The sequence below is a fragment of the Protopterus annectens genome, chromosome 2.part2 (assembly GCF_019279795.1).
Source record: "Protopterus annectens isolate FY-2018-M chromosome 2.part2, PAN1.0, whole genome shotgun sequence".
Taxonomy (NCBI): domain Eukaryota; kingdom Metazoa; phylum Chordata; order Ceratodontiformes; family Protopteridae; genus Protopterus; species Protopterus annectens.
In genome coordinates, this window is record NC_056730.1 from 1,140,675,195 (window position 1) to 1,140,695,287 (window position 20,093).

Sequence of the window (20,093 nt, forward strand, 5' to 3'; positions counted from 1 at the left end):
ATTTTATTCATCTAGCTGAGAGCTTTCATATGAGTCTAAGGGGTTCTGTCTGTATTATTTGTTTTTTGAGATATTTTGAAAAATGTGGCAATTGTATCTATATAAATTAATATCATAAAAACAACAGTTAACATCTATTTACCTGCACTAGACAGAGATCAAATATTAATTCAGTTGTTTGCCATTGTGTAAGCTTTAAGATGAAAGCTTTTACAACCTTGCACACAGCATGGTTTTGGAATTAATGATGCAAATATGAACAAGCAATATTTGACCCCTAAAGATGTCCGTAGGAGTTAACTGCAGATGCACCTGGAGGCATCACTCGCATGTAATGAGTTAAAGATAATCCAGCTGACTGGATCGGTATCCACAAATTTTCTCCAAGACTAATATAGCCCTCCTAGAGAAAGAAGGTATGACCCGAGGATGGGTACTGGCAAATCGTGACTGATCATGGGATTCAGTGGCCTTGGAATAGGCGTGACCTGAGGATGGGTACTGGCTAATCATGACTGGTCATGGGAATTCAGTGGTCTTGGAGTAGGTGTGACCTGAGGATGAGTAGTGGCTAATGATGACTGGTTACGGCAATTCAGTGGCCTTGGAATATCTGTGAATCTATGAATCTGTGACTGAATCTAATTGCAACTGCCTGTAATAAAATCAATAAAGTACTACAGACACCAAGTACAAAATATTCCATTTTGTAACCCTCTCCTTACAACATGAGCATCTCTGCCTTACACTCCAAAATGCAAAAGGGGCACATATTAAAGCGACAGAGCTTCTACATCTGGAAACCCCCATCCAGACATCAAAACTTGCACATGGGATCCCCTCTGAAACTCTGAGAAATCAATCTCATCAAGGTCTAGTACTGTATACTCCCAGAAATAACCTGTACAGTACACAACACATCTTCTCCATCTTAGGCCATACACTGTGGGAATCCCTCCCTACCAGCCTCAAATATCTGACCTCTTATTCAAAATGTAGAGTCCATCTTAGAGCTCACCTTCAAATATAAGCCCATTGCAACTGCTTCAATCACATTGCTTAATTACTTATAACCAGGGCAGCATCTCTGCACAATTCATGACACCTCTCTCACTATATCCTTATGTCATATTTATCTAAGCATCACCCCTCTGCATCACTCTTACTCTCCCCTCTCCTTACCCATTTATGTATTTATTTATTTATTGCATTTGTTAACCGGGAAAGTCCACTGGGCCTAGAATGAGCCCTTTTTCAGTGGAAGCCCAGGGAGAAAAGCTCCACAATAATTACATACAAAGAAAATATTAATACACATAGCAAAGAAGGTCGAGCTGTAGTATTACATTGGATGAAACTAATAACAACAATGAAAATAATTACAGTCATGGTAGGATAGAAGTAATAAATGGCATACATTAAATGACACAACTGTAAATATGTCTGCAAGGTTCCTAGCAGAGGGGAGCTAAGTTCGAGGTAAGAATAGGAGGAGATAGAAGGGCTAAGGAGGTAAAAGTCAGGCTAAAGTGAAAGCAGTAAAAGATAGTAATCAAAATAGTTAAAGGTGCAACACGAAAGAGAGAAGTCAGGTAATGTAGTTATTTGTTGGGGAACAGGAGCATAACCAGTGAGAGGAGAGATGCAGTTTGAGGGATTTTTTAAAGGAGGCATGATCGCTGATAGTCCTGAGTGAAGGAGGGAGATTATTCCATGACTTAGAGACGGTATAGGAATACAACATTTGGCCGGCTGAGTGCTTAGGTTTCTCGATAGACAGTTACATTTTGTTTTCGGAACTGAGGTGTTGATTAGGAGGATACATGGTCAATATGGAGAAGAGAGAAGGGCAGGTTTCGGGATGGTAGATGAGCTTGTGGGCTGTAGTTAATTGTAGATAAGTGAGATAGTGAGGGGATTCCAGCCAATTAATTGATGCAGAGAGGAGCAGTGGTGGGTAGAAAATGTTGCATTAGTACCAAATTTAGTGACTTTGTTGTAGCAGGAGTCTAGTTTGGTTTTCAGGGAGGACTGTAAATTAGCGAGGATGGGAGTGCCATATAGGAAAGTTGAAAACAGGAAGGATGAGGCCAGGGGATTTTTAGAAGAGAAGCTAAGAAAATAGTTGTGCCTATAAAGGGCACCTAGTTATGATGTTTTTTTTTTTTTGTTTTTTTTTTTATGTTGCTGTAGATGTGAAGGTCAAAGGTTAATTTGTCATCAATAATGACATAGTAATTTAGTAGTAGGGACAACTTCAATGATAGTGTTGTTTTATGAGTGAATGGGGAATAGTGGGTTGTCAACAGGGCTGAATTTTTTTGGGGGTAAATATTAAGAGTTTTGTTTTATTCAGGTTGAGGGCGAGATGGTTCTGGGCCATCCAGGTTTCGGTAGAAGTAAATGCTTCTTGGGTGAGATGTTGTAGTGCAGTGGCAGATTTAGAAGAGCAGATGATAGTCGAGTCATCTGTATATTGGATAACAATGCTATTGGTAAGAGTGGTATGAAAGTTGTTGACAAATATGCTGAATAAGAGGGGACCCAGTATTGAATCTTGGGGGACACCTGTAATTGTACTAATAATGTAGACTGCTGCCTATTGCTGAGATAATTAGTAAACCATTGAAGGGTAGGGGGAGATAGGCCAAGGTTAGAGAGTTGAGTAAGCAGAAGGGAGTGGGAAATGGTGTTGAATGCCTTTGATAAATCAAGAAAGAGTGCTGGGACTAAACAGCCAGCATCTCAAGCTCTATTTACTGTATATAAGAAGGATATGAGGGATGTGTTAGTGCTATGTCTGGGCCTAAAGCCATGTTGAGTGGGGGAGAGGATCTGGTGTTTTACCAGATGACTAAGGAGCTGATTGTGAATACATTTCTCTAGTATTTTGGATATGGGGGAGAGAATGGCAATAGGATAAAAGTTTGAGATAGCAGAGTTGTTGCTGCCTTTATGAAGTGGAAGGACAAATGCTTTTTTACAGATATCATGTATGCATGATTCCTGAATAGACCTGTTGAGGAGGGTGCTGATAGGATATGCAATGGAGGAGGCTGAGAGTTGTAAGTATTCTGCAGGCAAGTAGTCTGGGGCATTGGTACAGGGTTTAAATTTATGACGTTTTTTGATGGTGGAGGGAGGTATGGGCGACAGTGTGAAAGTAAGTAGGTCATTTAAAGGGGAATGCACTAATGTTGTTTCTGGTGGGTCTGTGTTGGTGGGTGGGAAGGTGGTAGTGAGTTTAGCAATGGTGTCAATAAAGTATGTGTTAAAGAGGGAGGCTAACTCGGAGGGTTTTTTTCTGGATTTGGACATGGATTATTATTATTAGTTCCTGGGTGGAGAAGGCAGTTGATTGCTCCCCAGAATTTTGGGGGGTTTAGTCTATGTTGGCTTTGAATAGTTTGGAAGTATTATTTTTTTGTTTTTGATAACTAAGCATTTAGCTTGGTTGCGAAGTTGTTTATATTGAGTGAAGTTAGAAAGTGTTTTGTTTTTTGCCAGACTTTCCAGGCTTTGTCCCTAGAGGACATAACTTGGTTTGTGGACTTTGTAAGTTAGCTAGCGTGTTTTGCCTTAATCTTTTTTAACCAGAGTGGGGCAAGACTGTTTAGGGTCCTAAGAAATGTAGAATTAAAGTATTCTGCAGCTATACTGAGTAGGAGAAATTTTAGTGAGCTCCAGTTAAGTGTTATGCAGGATGTCATTGAAGGTATTTAGGGAGAAATGGGATAGGTCTTTGGTGTATCGATATTGGTGTTGGTTTGGTATGGAGGTGGGCTTGCATATTATGAAAGCTGGAGAGTGATCACTAATGCTATTTGAGAGTGCGCCAGAGGAGGATATTTTTTCTGGGTCATATACTTTTACTACTCTACCCCTCCTTCTCCCCTCCATGTATATCCCTCTACATTCTTTCCTGCCTCTGCACTTCTTACAGATTGACTGATATGGCCCTTCTAGAGAAAGAAGGTGTGACCTCCTCTCTGGTCAAGTGTACTTATATATCTTTCCTTTTTAATAATTGTTTACATTGTTGTATTTGATTGTTGCAACATCATATATTCCCTTTTTGAATACATATTTCTGTACAAATGTATGTTGTTTTCTCTGTACACATAGGGCTGTTTAGTTTGGTATAATTGTTCTTTACTGTTACATGTTATACTCTTATAAGCTCTGTACTCATCTGTTTGTTCGTCACTGTTTATAAGTTTATATGGTGTCAGCACTAGTCACTCGGTAGTGTAAAAATGTCCTCTGTGTGACATGGCCACATCAACTAATGTCACCAAGAAGTGGTGTGAACATTTGCTAGTACTTTGCTAGTGCTGTTACCTGTGTTAGCTCTGCTGAGCAAAAATAGATGTAAAACCAACAAACCAGCCAAAAATGAAGTAAAGATTGACCACATTTTTGGGAGTGGATACTGTGATGTTAAAGAGAAGAAAGGATTTTCTTTCCATCGAGGAGACAAGGTGAAATGGCACTGCAGCAAACTCTCTTAGCCTGGCATCTAGAGTCTACTACTCTTCTTCTGGACATGATCTGAATCAATGACAGACTAATGGCAATCCCAATCCAGTGTAAAGATAGGGGAGTCTCCATAATCTCAGCAGACTGTAATGGAGAGGGAAAGAGGACATTCAGACATCAGTTGTAGGATCTCCTCAATAAATTCAGACAGAATGAGTTGGTCTTGATAATGCAGCACCTGAAAGCTCATATTGGGACAGGCTGAATAGGATTTGAGGATTACCTTATTTCACATGGATGAGACAATGAGATTAATAAAGCAGAAGCCAAATGGCTTAATAGTGACCAACATATGGTTCATCAAGACAGACAGCCACAAAATTGCCTACAAGAGTGGTCAACATGTAACTCAGGTCGACTTACTTCTATTGAGGAAAGACCACTATAGTGAATTCAAAGATTGCAAAGTCATTCCTAGTGAAGTTATTGGCCCCTAGCATAAACTGCTGGTGACCACAATCTGCTGCATACAGTGATCACAGAAGGCTATAATCTCAAAAGAGACTAGACTGAAGACCTGAAAGCTGACTAGAGCAAAAGCACGTGAGTTCAAGGAAATATTCAGTGCTTTAGCACCTCAGGAAGAAAAAAGAAATAAGTGGAGGTAAAGAAGAAAGGCAGTGCTTCAAATCAGCATATTTGAAGACAGAAGAACAGATATGCAGTCAATCCAGGTATGGAAATAAGGTAAATAAAAAAAAGCTGGTGATGGAATGTAAAAGTCCAAGAAATTATCAAAGGAAAGAGTGCAAGAACTGGGAAAAAATAAAAGACAGAGCAGGCAAGGAGGAAATACTGGTTGGTTAACAAAGAGGCTAAGAGAGCAGCCACAATAGCAAAGAAAAATGCATGGAAGAAACTCTACTAGCTTCTGGAAAGTGACTCAGCAGGTGGCACAAAGAAGCTCTATCAAGCTAAAGGGTAACAGCAGAAAGACAAAGTTACTAGCCAACAGATGCCATTTAAAAGCAATGCCTGCAACAATTTGCTTAGAGGTCCAGAAAATAACAACGGCAAATTGAAGGAGTACTTCAAGAAGCTTCTGAATGAAGAAAACCATACATAAGCTGTATTGCTGCATGCACAGCCTACAGTGAAAGAAGAAGGAGAACTCACCCTAGAGAAAAGTACAAAGAGCACTAAGGAAGGTGAAGGCATTGCATGTATGAATAATATGCTGGGTGCTGTAGGGTAGCAATGACTCCTGAGGAAACTCATTGCCATATGAAGAGAGAGGTATATACCAGATAACTGCAGAATAAGCATTCTAATGACCGTGTACAAGAACAAAGGGGACATTCATAACTGTGAGCAGTACAGAGGTATCAAACTCCTGTCACCCTGTATTAAAAGTGCTGAAGATGGTGACTGATAAATGACTACAAAGAGCAGTAGAATGTAAGATGGGAGCTAAGCAGTTAAGATTTGGATCAAGATGCAATACAGCTGACCTATTGTTTACAGTGACACAGATAGTACAACGGAAGCTAGAGATAAGGAAAGGATCCAACTGGCTTTTCCTATACTTAGAGAAGGTGTTTGAAGAGCCCTCAAAAAAGATGATTTTGGCAGTTCCATGATGGGTCAAAGTCCCAGAAACATTGGTAGAATTAGTGAAGGCTATGTACAAGGACTTAATGGCAAAAGTATGAACAGTGCTGAAACTCACAAAGGGGTTCCTGGTGAGAGTGGGTGTACATCAGAGCTCAACTCTGAGCCCACTGCTGTTCTTATTGGTGGTAGACTACATCTGCAAACAGGTCAGAGAGTACAGATCAAAACAACTGCTGTATGAAGATGGCATGGCACTAAAGTCAGACTGAACAGAAACTCAAATAAATAAGGTACTGGAATGCAAAACTGACAGGACATGGTATGAAACCAACTACAAACAAGACAGTGGTTGTGGCAGTAAAATGTGGGAAATCAGAAGAAGCATAAAAGAGAGACAGAAAGAACAATGTAATCTAGCTTCTAGTATGTGACAGATGTGACTGAGGTGAAGGGCAGTCTGAAGAAAGAGGTCAGAGTTAGACTCAGAGGTGCTGCAGCCAACTGGTGCAGTGTCAAGGATACTGCGTGGCAGACGAGTGCAGAAGAAGCTGAAGAGAAATGTGTATAAATTATTGGTGTGACCAATACTTCTGTATGGCACAGAAACCAGGGCAGTGAAGGCAGAGCAGTTGAGAAAGCTTGATGTGATGGAGATGAAGTGCTTGAGATGGGTAGTAGGATGCATAATGCAGAACAGATGAAGAAATGAGAAAATCAGACAAGAAGCCAAAGTACCCATAACTACACAAAGGGAGAAGAGATTACTGTGGTTCAGCAACATGTGCAGAAAGTAGAAAACAGTTTGGTAAAGCAAAGTTGGGAGAGACAGGAAGAAAGCAAGAGGAAGGGAGGACATACATCCAAGAGACTGATGGATTGCGTGCGGGAAGAGAAGACTTAAGGCAGGTGGGCATAACTGTTAAAAAAGCAGGAGGGCGGGTCTAACTAGAGATAGAAGTGATGATAGTTGATGCAACACCCTTACCCCATGTAAAAATGGGTTTGAGGATGATGATGGTGACGATAACTGCTTATTTATTTTGTTTGTCCCACTGAGCAGAGTCTGAAATAGGTCTATATGGATTAGTGATCTACACTGCTAAACAAATTATAGATAGATATATAGATACATAGATAGATAGATAGATAGATAGATAGATAGATAGGTTCATAGGCTGGTACTAGGCTATCGGCCCTAAGGCCTATACAAGCCTAACCATAACAATTCCCTGGCTATTTCTTCCCACAGTATTTACTTCCCTGGACCCCTGTCTAGCAGGGCAACTGACATGATCCCCGGGGAGAATTTCCTATCTCCCATCCAGTCATCAAGGTTCCCTTTGAAGAGGGCCAAAGAGGCACTCTGCTTGACATGTATGGGCAGTCTATTCCAGAGTCTGGGGAGTCTGTGGGTCAGGAACCTATCCCTCCAGCATGTTTTGTTCATTGTGATGACAAGGTTTAGATCCCTGGAGCGTGTTTCTCTGAGGGATTGGGATTTCTTTAAGTGCAGCATGTCCAACAGCTCTGGGTTTGACATGGCTTTGTATGTTTAGCAGAGATCGTGTCTGAGTAGACGATATGTGACAGAGTATAGGTGGAGTTTTCTTAGATGGTCAGCATAGGGCATCTGCTTTAGCCCTGTGATTCTTTTAGTGAGGTATTTCTGCGGCCTTTCCAGTTGTTGCAGATGTCTTGAGAGGTGCATACCAAATGGGACGTTGTATTCTATAATAGGTCTAATGAGGGATGAGTACAGTGGGACAATGACCTCCTTTATTCAGGATGAAAATCCCTTAGTGATGAGGTGTGCCACATAGAAGGATTTCCTGACTGTTGTGGTGATGTGGTTATCAAAGGTGAGACCACTGTCCGCCTGTGTCCCTAAGACTCTTATCACACTTTCTGTGTTTAGCGTACTGCCACCTATGTGGTAATTCACGGGTATATGTTTTTTCCCCAAAAGGGATAACTATACATTTCTTGGCATTGAGCTTGAGCCTATGGCTCTGGCACCAAGCATCTGTTTCTCTAAGGGCCTTAGAGAAACAGATGCTTGAGCCTATGGCTCTGGCACCAAGCATCTGTTTCTCTAAGGCCCTTTTAAAGAATATCCACATCATTTGGAGATTCAATAATGGCTCCCAGTTTGCAGTCATCTGCAAACTTTGTTAGCCAGAGTCCCTTAGTGTTGGCCTGTACTTCAGAGAAGTAGATGCCAAACAAGAGCGGCCCCAGGACTGAACCCTGAGGTACTCCACTTGTCACTTGTCTGGAGCTGGATTTGGAGTCGGCTACTTTTACAGTGTGGGCTCTGTCAGTAAGCCAGTTGGCAACCCATCAAGTGATGTAGGGATTAATGCCCAGCTTAGTAAGTTTACTATGATTCCAGAGTGGGGGATGGTGTCGAAGGCCTTGGTGAGGTCCAGATAGGCTGTGTAGACCACCCTATCCTTGTCCACGGCTCTGGAGACTGATTCAAAGAAGTCAATCAGGTTTAGGAGACAAGATTGGCCCTTCACAAACCCAAACTGCGTGGGGTCCAGTGTTTGAAGGTTGCCAATGTCTTTGTTTATAAGTTACATGATAATACGTTCCATGGCCTTGCAGATCAGTTTCCTCAGACTGATGGGGTGGTAGTTCCCAGGATCCAAGGAGGATCCCCCCTTGTGGAGTGGGATAACTGTAGCTGTGCGCCACTCCGTAGTCACGAAGCCTGAGGTGAGGCTATGATTAAAACATGACACTTAGGTGAGGTACCAGTTCATTTTGTAGTTCATGTAGTACACAGCCTGGGATGTCATCTGGTCCCATGGATGCTGTATTCTTAGCTTTGGAGAGTGCGTTTTTTACCTGTGTGGCCATTATTACCGGAATTTGGCAATCTTTCGATATTGAGATGGGCCCTTTAGGGGGTGAGAGGGGGATGAAGTTTGCACTGAATCGATCTGCCAGGATTTTGGTAATATCCTTGGGATCAGTATATTTAATGCCATTCTGTTGTAGCTCAGAGCAGATCTGAGCATTGCCATTTAGACTCTTGACATAGCTATAGAATGCCTTGTGGTTGTCTTTGGAATCTTTGGAAATTTTATTTTCATAACTAGCTTTGGAAAACATTATGAGGGATCTCAGCTTTTCACTGAGGCTGGTAAGGGAGTTTTTTGCATCCTGGGATTTTCCTCTTTTCTGCAAGAGTTTCTGCCCTTTGTTGTAAAGTTTGTTTATGGCAAGAGACCACTAGATTGGCTTCCTTTTTTTGGTTCTATTGGGGATAGCACGATTCATGCACAAGTGGATGTGCTCGTACAGTGCCTTAGTGTAGGATTCAGCAGTCAAACTTTCAGTTCCCTTAGCACGAAGTTGGCTTTGGAGAAGTTTTTTACGGAGGTTTCCTTACTGCGGGGGGGGGGGGTGTGGATGTCAAGGGTGATTAGTTTATGGTGAGACCTGACCAACGAGGGGGTGACCATAGCTGTGGAGCATCAATTTCCCATGTTGGTAATGACCAGGTCTAGGATACTGGAGCCCCTGGTGAGACTAAGGATTAGTTGATAAAGGGCACTGGAATTTATAAATTCCAAGAACCGTTGGGCAAAGGTGTTGGTACATGAGTAGTTTTCCCAGTTAATGGCAGGGTAGTTGAAATCACCCAGTATCCCAGGTTGTATCTTAATATTTTCCAGTATGTTTAGAAATGTGTAGTGAGAATCTTGGGGCATGGTGGGGGATCTGTAGCAAGCTACAATTTGGACTGCAGTCTTACCTAGTGTTAGTTGCACCTGGAGAATTTCAGATGCATTGTGTTGGGCAACTAGCCTGGTGTTGTGAATATCCCTGGTGAATATGGACACTCCTCCACCTTTAGTGGATAGATAGATAGATAGATAGATAGATAGATAGATAGATAGATAGATAGATAGATAGATAGACAGATAGATAGAAAGACAGATTGTTGGTATATAAAAGCGTATATTTTGGTAATGTATAGAGCTGAATCATTTAAGTATGATCCACAGCAATTGATGAGGGCTCTTTTCTGAAGAAAGATGGAGTTGACTAGAGGACTGTGCCTTCTGAGTCCTCAGATAATCAAAGCTTTTAAATAGACATGAGAAGTCTCATTTTTTTAAATTATAGCAAAGGATGCAATAAGGCAAAGGTGGAAATCCTGTGTATCTTAGTCACAGGAGACTCTATAATGAGACACCCAGACATCCCGCTCACCAGGCTGAACAAGGAGAAAGTCACGGTCAGCTGTTTTACTGGTGCCAGAATTCGTCAGATAATGCAGACACTCAAGTCTCTCAACAACAAGTACCATTATGATTCAGTCATAGTACATGTGGGTGTGAACAACATGAGACATACTTCCCTGGACTACATGAAGAAAGACATTCTTGAGCTCTCTGATCATGTGTCACAGGCAGGTATGTCCCTAGCCTTGAGCCACATATTATACTCACCTACGATGATACCACAATATAAATAGAAAGTCATTGACTTCAATAATTGGCTTAGTTTCTGGCGTCATTCTAAGGGGATCCAGTTTCTATCAGCCTGGGGTGACATGATCGATAGACCTCAATGCTTTGCCAGAGATGGTCTTCATCTGTCACCACAGGGATTTTGGCTACTGGCAAAGGCTCTTGCCACCCCCATAGTGCATTTTTTACGCAAAGTCACAAGGACAAAACTCCCAATGTAAACATTTAATCAAAAAACAACCTCAAGGTTATGCTGCTAAATGCTAGGAGTCTTAGCATGAAACTGCACTCACTGGAAGCAGCCCTCACCTTGGAAAATGCAGACATGTGGGCAGTCAAGGAGACCTGGTTCAAGGCTGTGGAGAGTACTCTAGCCATACCGGGTTACACCTCTTTCCACATGTTCAGACCACAGATTGTAGGCATGAAAACTAAAAGAGGCAGTGTATCAATATACATTAAAGACAAATACACCTCCAGATTGGTTGAACAGTATGAATCTCTGGAGATACTTCAGGTGTAATCAACTGTTGATAGGACACATATTCAAGTCATTGCCAGCTATAGGACCCCCTTCATGAATCAGGACACCCACTCTGCCTATTTGGATCTACTTGAGTTTATCACAATACATCCGAACAGCATGGTTTTGGGTGACTTTAACTACCCATCCATTGACTGGGTAAATTACATATTTTCAAACTCAATTGCCCAACGGTTCCTCAACTTCATTATCTCCAATGCCCTGCACCAGCTGGTTGACATCCCCACAAGGGGCACCAGTGTTCTGGATCTGGTGCTTACCAATATGGGGGACCACTGTATCACCACCACTGTGAGGTCTTCCCTGATGAGATCTGACCACAAATCAGTCTCATTCAAAGTAACTATTACACCTGAACCCCCCCCCCCCCCCCCCCAGCGACAACTAGACAAAAAAACTTCTCCAAAGCAGATTATAACCTCTTACAGGATGGCATAAATAGCTTTACTGTACCTCCTCCTCAGAGGGAACTGGCAACTATGCCAAGTTCTACACCAATGCTTTATACAAACACCTGTATAACTGCATTAACTTGGCTGTACAGGATAGGACCAAAGCAAGCTCTTCAAGGAAGAGAAAACCTGCCTGGTAGACAACTGCCATTAACAGGCTTTACAATAAGAGGAAGAAATTGCTGTCTAAGAGTAAGAGGGAGCGAGTTCTAAACTTGAAACTCTCCCTCCTCAGCTTAAACAAGCAAATAAGACTTCTTGTGAAGTCCTCCAAAGAAAATTATGAAGCCAAATTAGCTTCCTCAACTAAGAACAATCATAAGGCTTTCTTTAATTACATCTGAAACCTAGAATGAAAGGCCCAAATTTGCAACAAACTGTTAGTTAATGATACCATATATACAGAGCCTGTGGACATACCTAACCTGTTAGCTGACAGGTTATATGAAAACTTCACTCCTGTGTCCACCCCACACGTACCCCATGACATCCCTACCACCTCCTTGTATCTCTAAAGAGCATGTCATAAATGCCCTCTCCAAGGCTAAAAACACAGCATCTATGGGTCCTGATAATATCCCTGGCTGTGTTCTGCATGGGCTCCAACAAGAATTAGCATTCTAAGGGGATCCAGTATCTGTCTGCTTGGGATGACATAGTCGACAGACCACGATGCTTTGCCACAGATGGCCTGCACCTGTCGCCCCTGGGATTCCAGATACTAGCTAAGGCTCTTGCTGCCCCTATAGTGCCTTTTTTAGGCATGATTCAAGTAACAAATTCACCACCATAACAGGAACAGGCAAGCAAAAACTAATGGTAATGCTACTCAATGCTAGAAGTCCAAATTTCAAAATGCACTCACTCGAGGCACTCCTTAAAATGGAGAACATTGATATCTGTGCAGTGACTGAGACCTGGTTCAAGGATCCAGAGAGCACCCCTGCACTACCAGGCTATAACTCATACCACACTTTTCGGCCATGTAACCTGGACCGAAACACCAAAGGTGGGGGTGTGTCCATATTCATTAAGGATATCCACACCTCCAGGTTAGTTGCTCAGCATAATGCATCCGAGGTTATCCAAGTGCAACTAACTCTTGGCAAAACTGCAATCCAAATTGTAGCTTGCTACAGATCCCCCACCATGCCCCAGGATTCCCACTCCTCTTTTCTTGATGTACTGGAAAATATTAGGGTTCAACCAAACACCCTAATAATGGGCGACTTCAACTACCCTACCATTAACTGGGAAAACTACTCATGTACCAGCTCCTTAGCGCAACGCTTTCTGGAATTCATAAACTCCAATGCCCTAGATCAACTTATCCACACCCCCACCAGGGGAAACAATATCCTAGACCTAGTCATTACCAATATAAGTGACCGGTGTTCCACACCTGAAGTCAACTCCTTGTTGGTCCAATCTGACCATAAGCTAATCACCCTTGATATCCACATCCCACCCCACCCCCCATTAAGGAAACCACAGTAAAAAATTTCTCCAAAGCCAACTTCATGCTTCTTAAGACAGAAGTAGTGAACTTCACGACACCCATGCAGATGGACAATACAGTTACAACTGCTGAATCCTACACAAATGCATTTTATAAGCACTTACATGAGTGCATGGATCGTGCTATCCCAAACAGAACCAAGATGCTATCCTCCAAAAAAAGGAAGCCAGTCTGGTGGTCCCCTGCCATAAACAAACTGTACAACAGAAGGAAGAAACTGTTGCAAAAGAGAGTAAAATCCCATGAGTGGAGGAGCTCCCTGGTCAGCCTCAGTAAGAAGCTGAGATCCCTTATAAGATCCTCCATAGCTAGCTACAAAAATAAAATTGCCACTAATTCCAAGGACACCACAAAGCATTCTATAGCTATGTCAAGAATCTCAATGGCAACACCCAGATCTGCTCTGAGTTACAGCACAAAGGCACAAAAATTACAGATCCAACTGATATTGCCAACATCCTGGCAGATAGATTCAGTGCTAACTTTACCCCCCCCCCTCACCCTCTAAAGGGCCCATATCTATACAGGAAGAAGGCAGAGTCCCTGTAATCACAACTACGCAGGTGAAAGCTGCACCCTCTAAAGCCAAAAACACAGCATCCATGGGATCGGACAACATCCCAGGCTGCGTTTTACATGAACTTCAGAATGAACTGGCTCCCCACTTAAGCACCATGTTCAATAATAGCCTTGCATCAGGCTTTGTGCCCACTGAATGGCACACAGCAACAGTTATCCCACTCCACAAAGGGGGAGCCACCACTTATCCCGGGAACTATAAACCTATTAGCTTGACGAGCCTGGTCTGCAAAGCCATGGAATGTATCATCATGGAACTCATAAGCAAAGACATTGGTAACCTCCAAACTCTGGATCCCACCCAGTTCGGGTTTATGAAAGGCAGATCATGTCTCCTGAACCTGATCAACTTCTTTGAGGCAGTCACCAAAGCCATAGATGAGGGTAAGGTGGTTCACACAGCCTATCTTGACCTCGCCAAGGCTTTCGACACCATCCCCCATTCTGGAATTATAGCTAAACTCAATAAACTAGGCAAAAATCCCTACGTCACAAGATGTGTTGCCAATTGGCTCACTGACAGAACCCACACTGTAAAAGTTGCAGACTCCAAATCTAACCTCAAACCAGTGACAAGTGGAGTACCACAGCGTTCCATCCTGCGACTGCTCCTGTTTGGTATCTACTTCTCTGAAGTACAGACTAACACAGAAGGCCTCTGGCTAATGAAGTTCGCAGATGACTCCAAACTAGGAGCCATAGTCAAGTCCCCAAATGATGTGAACATCCTACAGAAGGGCCTCTCTGAGACAGATGCCTGGTGTCAGAGCCATGGCATCAAGCTCAATGCCAAAAAGTGCAGTGTCATCCCCTTTGGTAAAAACTCTGTACCCATGAACTACCACATAGGCAGCAATCTACTTAACACTGAATGCGTGATAAGAGACCTTGGGACCCAGGTGGACAGTAATCTCTCCTTTGATAGTCACATCGCCACAGTAGTCAGGAAGTCCTTCTACATGGCACACCTCATCATAAAAGGGTTCTCATCCAGGAAAAAAGAGGTCATTGTTCCCCTCTACTCAACACTCATTAGACCCACTATAGAGTACAACGCCCCTTTTGGAATGTACCTCACAAGACATCTGCAGCAGCTGGAAAGGCCACAGAAGCACCTCACAAAGAGGATTACTGGACTCAAACAAATGCCCTACACTGACCACCTCAAAAAACTCCAGCTTTACTCCGTAGCATATCGCCTACTCAGAGGTGATCTCTGCCTAACATATAAAGCTATGTCAAACCCAGAGCTGTTGGACATGCTGCACCTAAAGAAATCCCAATCCCTCTGAGCTACACGCTCTAGGGACCTAAACCTTGTCACCACAATAAACAGGATATGCTGGAGGGATAGATTCCTATCCCAGAGACTTCCCATACTCTGGAACAGGCTACCCATCTATGTCAAGCAAAGTTCTTCATTAGCACTCTTCAAGAAAAATCTTGATGAGTGGATGGGAAATAAGAAATACACCCCGGGGATCACTTCTGTGTCTCTGCTCGACAGTGGCACAGGAAAATAACTTTCTTGGGTGGCGTAAGCCAGGTAACCTTGTTGGCTGGGCTTACGTAGGCCCTTGGGCCAATAGCCTAGTACCTACCTATGAACCTATAAACACCATTGGGTACTCTTTCAGTCATAGTCTAAGCACTGGCTTCCTCCCAGCTAAATGGAAAATCACCATTATCCCCTTGCACAAAGGTGGTGCCTCCACTGACCATGGGAACTACAGACCTATTAGCCTGACTAGCCTTATCTACAAGGACATGGAGTGAATCATCTTGGACCTTAACCAACAAAGATATAGGAAATCTCCAAACACTTAACCCTACTCCGTTTGAATTTGTCAAAGGAAGCTCATGTCTGTTAAACTTGGTGGACTTCTTTGAGACAGTCACCAAGGCCCTGGATGAGGGGAAATCTGTGCACGCAGACTACCTAGACTTAGTCAAGGCTTTTGACACTATCCCCCATGCAGGCATCATTGACAAACTCACCCAGCTAGGTATCAACCCTTATATCATTAGGTGGGTCGCCAACTGGCTCACTGATAAAAGCCATACATTCAAAATAGGGGAATCCATCTCCAACAGCAGACCCATAACCAGTGGTGTTCCACAGGGATCAGTCCTGGGACCGCTACTGTTTGAAATATATTTCTCCAAAGTACAAGCAAAAACTAAAGCCTGTGACTGACAAGGTTTGCTGATGACTACAAACTGGGAGCAGTCATAGAATCTCCAAACGATGTCAACATCCTAAAAGAGGGTCTAACACAAACGAATGACTGGTACCAAAGTCACAGCCTTAAACTCAATGTAAAAAAAATGTATTATCATCCCTTTTGGTAAGGGCGATGTTCCTGCTAACTACCACATCAATAGCAACACCCTAAGTACACACTCAGTGGTGAGAGACCTGGGCACACAGGTTGACAGCAACCTTACTTTTGATCCCCATGTCTCCACAGTGCTAAGAAGGGCATTCTATATTGCTTATATCATAAGTAAGGGCATTGTCTCCAGAAAAAAAGAAGTTATAACTTCCCTGTACTCTTCCCTCATCAGGCCAATAACTGAGTACAACCCTCCTTTTGGTATGTACCTTTCCAAGCAGCTGCAGTAATTGCAGAAACCACAAAGGTTTCTCACAAGGAAAATTCAAGATCTTCAGCATCTTTCCTATGTGGATCAGCTGAAATCACTGTCACTTTATTCTGTTTTATACAGACTACTCAGAGGTGATCTCTGTCTTGCATACAGGGAAATCTCTGACCCTACTTTATTGGAAATGCTACATATCTACAAGTCAAATGGCACATGGGTTACTCGCTCTAAAGACCTTAACCTGGTATGTGAGATTAATAGAACCTGTTGGAGGGACATATTTGTCTATGTCAAACAGAGCACCTCAGTGGCCCTCTTCAAATGCAATCTGGACAGTTTAATGGGTAACCATAAATTCACCCTGAAAAAAATATTTCATTATCTTTGACATTTTATAAGTATCAGTATAATTTGTTTTGTGATTATCTAGTCTTATTTTGCTCAAAATGACTTCTAAAGGTGTCTTTCATGATCAGCGGCAGATTATAATAGGAGCAAAACTGATGGCCACCCAAGGCCCCCAGCTTAAGTGGGCCTCTGGCCAGCCAACAAAACTATTAATTTTAAATAATTCCTAATAAAAAAGTCTCTCTCTCTTGACAGATGCATTGAAGCACAGGTTCCTCCTGCACAGGAAAATGTACTTAACATTGTACTGGAATGGGCAGTATGTTTTTTTTCTTAATGGAGATACAGTTAATGTAACACAATCACAATAACTGATCATGAAGGCAGAATCTCTCTGCAACAACTTTCCGTGGGCAATATGCAAATCCCTGCAGATGCTTTTGCGGAAGCTATTTCCAGTACACGTGTGTGTTTCTGAAAAAGTTGATAATGCCTACCCCAGTCATAAAACAGATTTATTTTGCCATCATACAAGCACTGTTTGGTCAAGTGACTTCCTCTGAGTCACACAGTAGGCAAAAGGAGGTAGAAAGAATCAAACTAAACATCCTTAACCACAGGTAGCAGCTCATTAAGAGCCTAGAGCCTTAATCCTCTGCATTAATTCTCAGACACTGACATACATCTTCATCTTTTGATAAATTACTGAATGTTAAAAGTCACTGGAGTTTTACAGTCTATCAATAATGCCAGTCATTAGACTTCTAAGCAATATTAATGCACTGCTTCTTGTAGTCAGAATAAACATTTCCATGTTCATTTGCCTACTGTGTGACTTTGAGCAAGCTGTAAATGATGGTCACATGTCTGTTAAGTACTTGGTTCCTGCACCCCTCTATTCTGTTTTTAACTTATGAATTAGCATAGTAGATTAATGTTGTTTTCCTGGTTTCCTGGTCAAGATGAATTCTTGCCTTCCCTTTTTACTTTTGTTTGGCAGTTAGTACAGAGGGTTAAGGGTTTGACATATATTTCCTGGGACAAGGATTTGATCCCTCTGACCAATTGTATAACCTTGTCAAGTCATTTAACCAGACAGTGCTTTCTGGAAAATGAAAATTTGAACTAGAGTCTTCAATAGTCCTTTGGACTGCAAGGTACTAACTACCTATGAATCACAGTAGAGTCTCTTTTAACCAGGATTCAAGCAACTGACACCCCCAAGCAACCGGCAATTATGATCAGTTCATATGCCAGTATACGAGCCAATCAAAAATCGCAAAGTGGAGCCACTTCGATCAATGCGGAACAGCCTGCTGTTCTGCATTGAACATACTCTTTGGGTATGATAATTTTTTTCTTGAATGTTGGCTGTGTATTTATTATTTAGCTGTGATTCAAATGGGCAACATAAAGTTAATAGAATTTAAAGTTAATATTCTAACTGACAACTAATTTAGCTTGTTTCTGCAGACATGCAGGTGTAAAATGTGTAATAATCAAGGAGCCTGAATCCTTACCACTGACACCTATGGGAATGTTCACTTTCAGAGAAATAGATACACACAGTATTTCCAGATGCAGACCTCTCTGAATCAAGCACGATTTCCCTTAAGAGCATACAGGGCACCCACTCAGCCTGGGGTCTGGATCAGCTGTAGGGTTAGGTCCTCCGCCTATTTGGGTCGTATTCACGTCACACACACACACACACAGACACACAGACACACACAGACACACACACACACACACACACACACACACACACACACACACACACACACACACCATGAGATTTGAACATTCACATACATGCACCTGGGAAAGGCTAGTACAGATTTACCTGCTGTGCCCCCCTTCTGCCCACAGTATAAGGTAGTTATCACCACCCCAAGACACTCCACAATCAGCTATTCTAAGGCCCTTAACAAAGGGCATCAAATTATACTGTGTAATATTAATACTAATACAAATGGCAGTAGTTGACCAAGACAGCTAGGCTTCGGGAGTGGACCACACAGTGTCACCAAATAAATATAAGCATTCTCAAAGGTTAAATTCTTTCTAAAAGAATCAGCCACAATACAAGTTTTAAATATATTTAATAACAACTAATAAAAAAACATGAAAATGCTGAATATATATTTACAGTAAACCACAGAGTTCAATTCACAGGAAATATTGAAAATAACACTGATGGACAGGCTCAGACAAATAAAAACAATATCTAAACTAAGCTTCACCTGACTGAATCTAGGAGAATTACTTTTCTCTATTTACTTAATAGAGCAAGGCAGATGCTGAGGTGAATGGTCCTTCTTGTTGTCAAGCCCAAGACAGAATACTCAATACTGAGAGATTTCTCTTTGTAAATCTAACATTTCCAAGATGGCTGGCTGAATGACCTCATCTGGTCATCTGACTCTAGGTTCTCACACTATTCCCCTTTGAAGGTTGAGACAGGATGTTAGCATAGATGCAATAAGATGCATACCTAAAGTATTGCTAATGTTTATGCCAGTGCCTGGGGCTTTCTCTTTTTTTACTGAGCTAATGAACAAAAGCTCCTTCCAGACATGCCATCACCTGTACTATTCAGAACTGTGAAATAAGCACTTCCATGGCCCAATAGGTGGTCCAATTAACAGTATCTTTTCTTAAAGTAAGAAGTAATCTAGCTATTTAACCCATTCCCTTCTAGTTTTCTTTGCTAACATATATACATGTAGTCTCACATGTATAGTCCTTCTCTATCCAGCAGGACCCACTGTTGATACATTTTTAACACTAGCAACTTCACAAACACATTTTGATTTTCAAATACCATACAATTCTAATACATTTGTAACAGAAGCATCTCTGCAAATCAGTTTGATATTCAAATGCCATACAGTTCTAATACATTTGTAACACAAGCATCTTGTATAAATCAATTTGATTTGATGATTGTCTAATGGTACCTACTACTAAAAATACTAGCTGCTAAATTATAGTTTTAATATAAATTGAACTCTTTTTTAATGTTTTAGTCTATATATAAATCACAGTTATGTAAGTTGGTTGTAATATAGTTTTTTCTTCTGAACATTTCACATTTTAGCCACAAGATGAAGCTCCTATACCAGATTTTAGCATTTTCTTATTTTCACAGTTCATTCACTTTTATTCATTTTAAACTCATTTAGATTTTTTATATTTGCATACATAAACATTATTATGGATGAGAAATGCATTTATTTTAACATATTTAAGGTTTTGTCTATTTAATTCAATGGTTTTAATTGTTTTTTTAAGATGAAAAGTTATATGTAAAGTTTATTCACTGTCTTTTTAAAACAATGTCTAGAAAAGTTTAACAGGAAATGAGCTTGTATATAAATGGAGTGTTGGTTTTCAGTCCTGCATCTGATGAAGTCTTTGGAATACTGACGAAAATGCTTTGTACTACAGTGTATGTATTAATG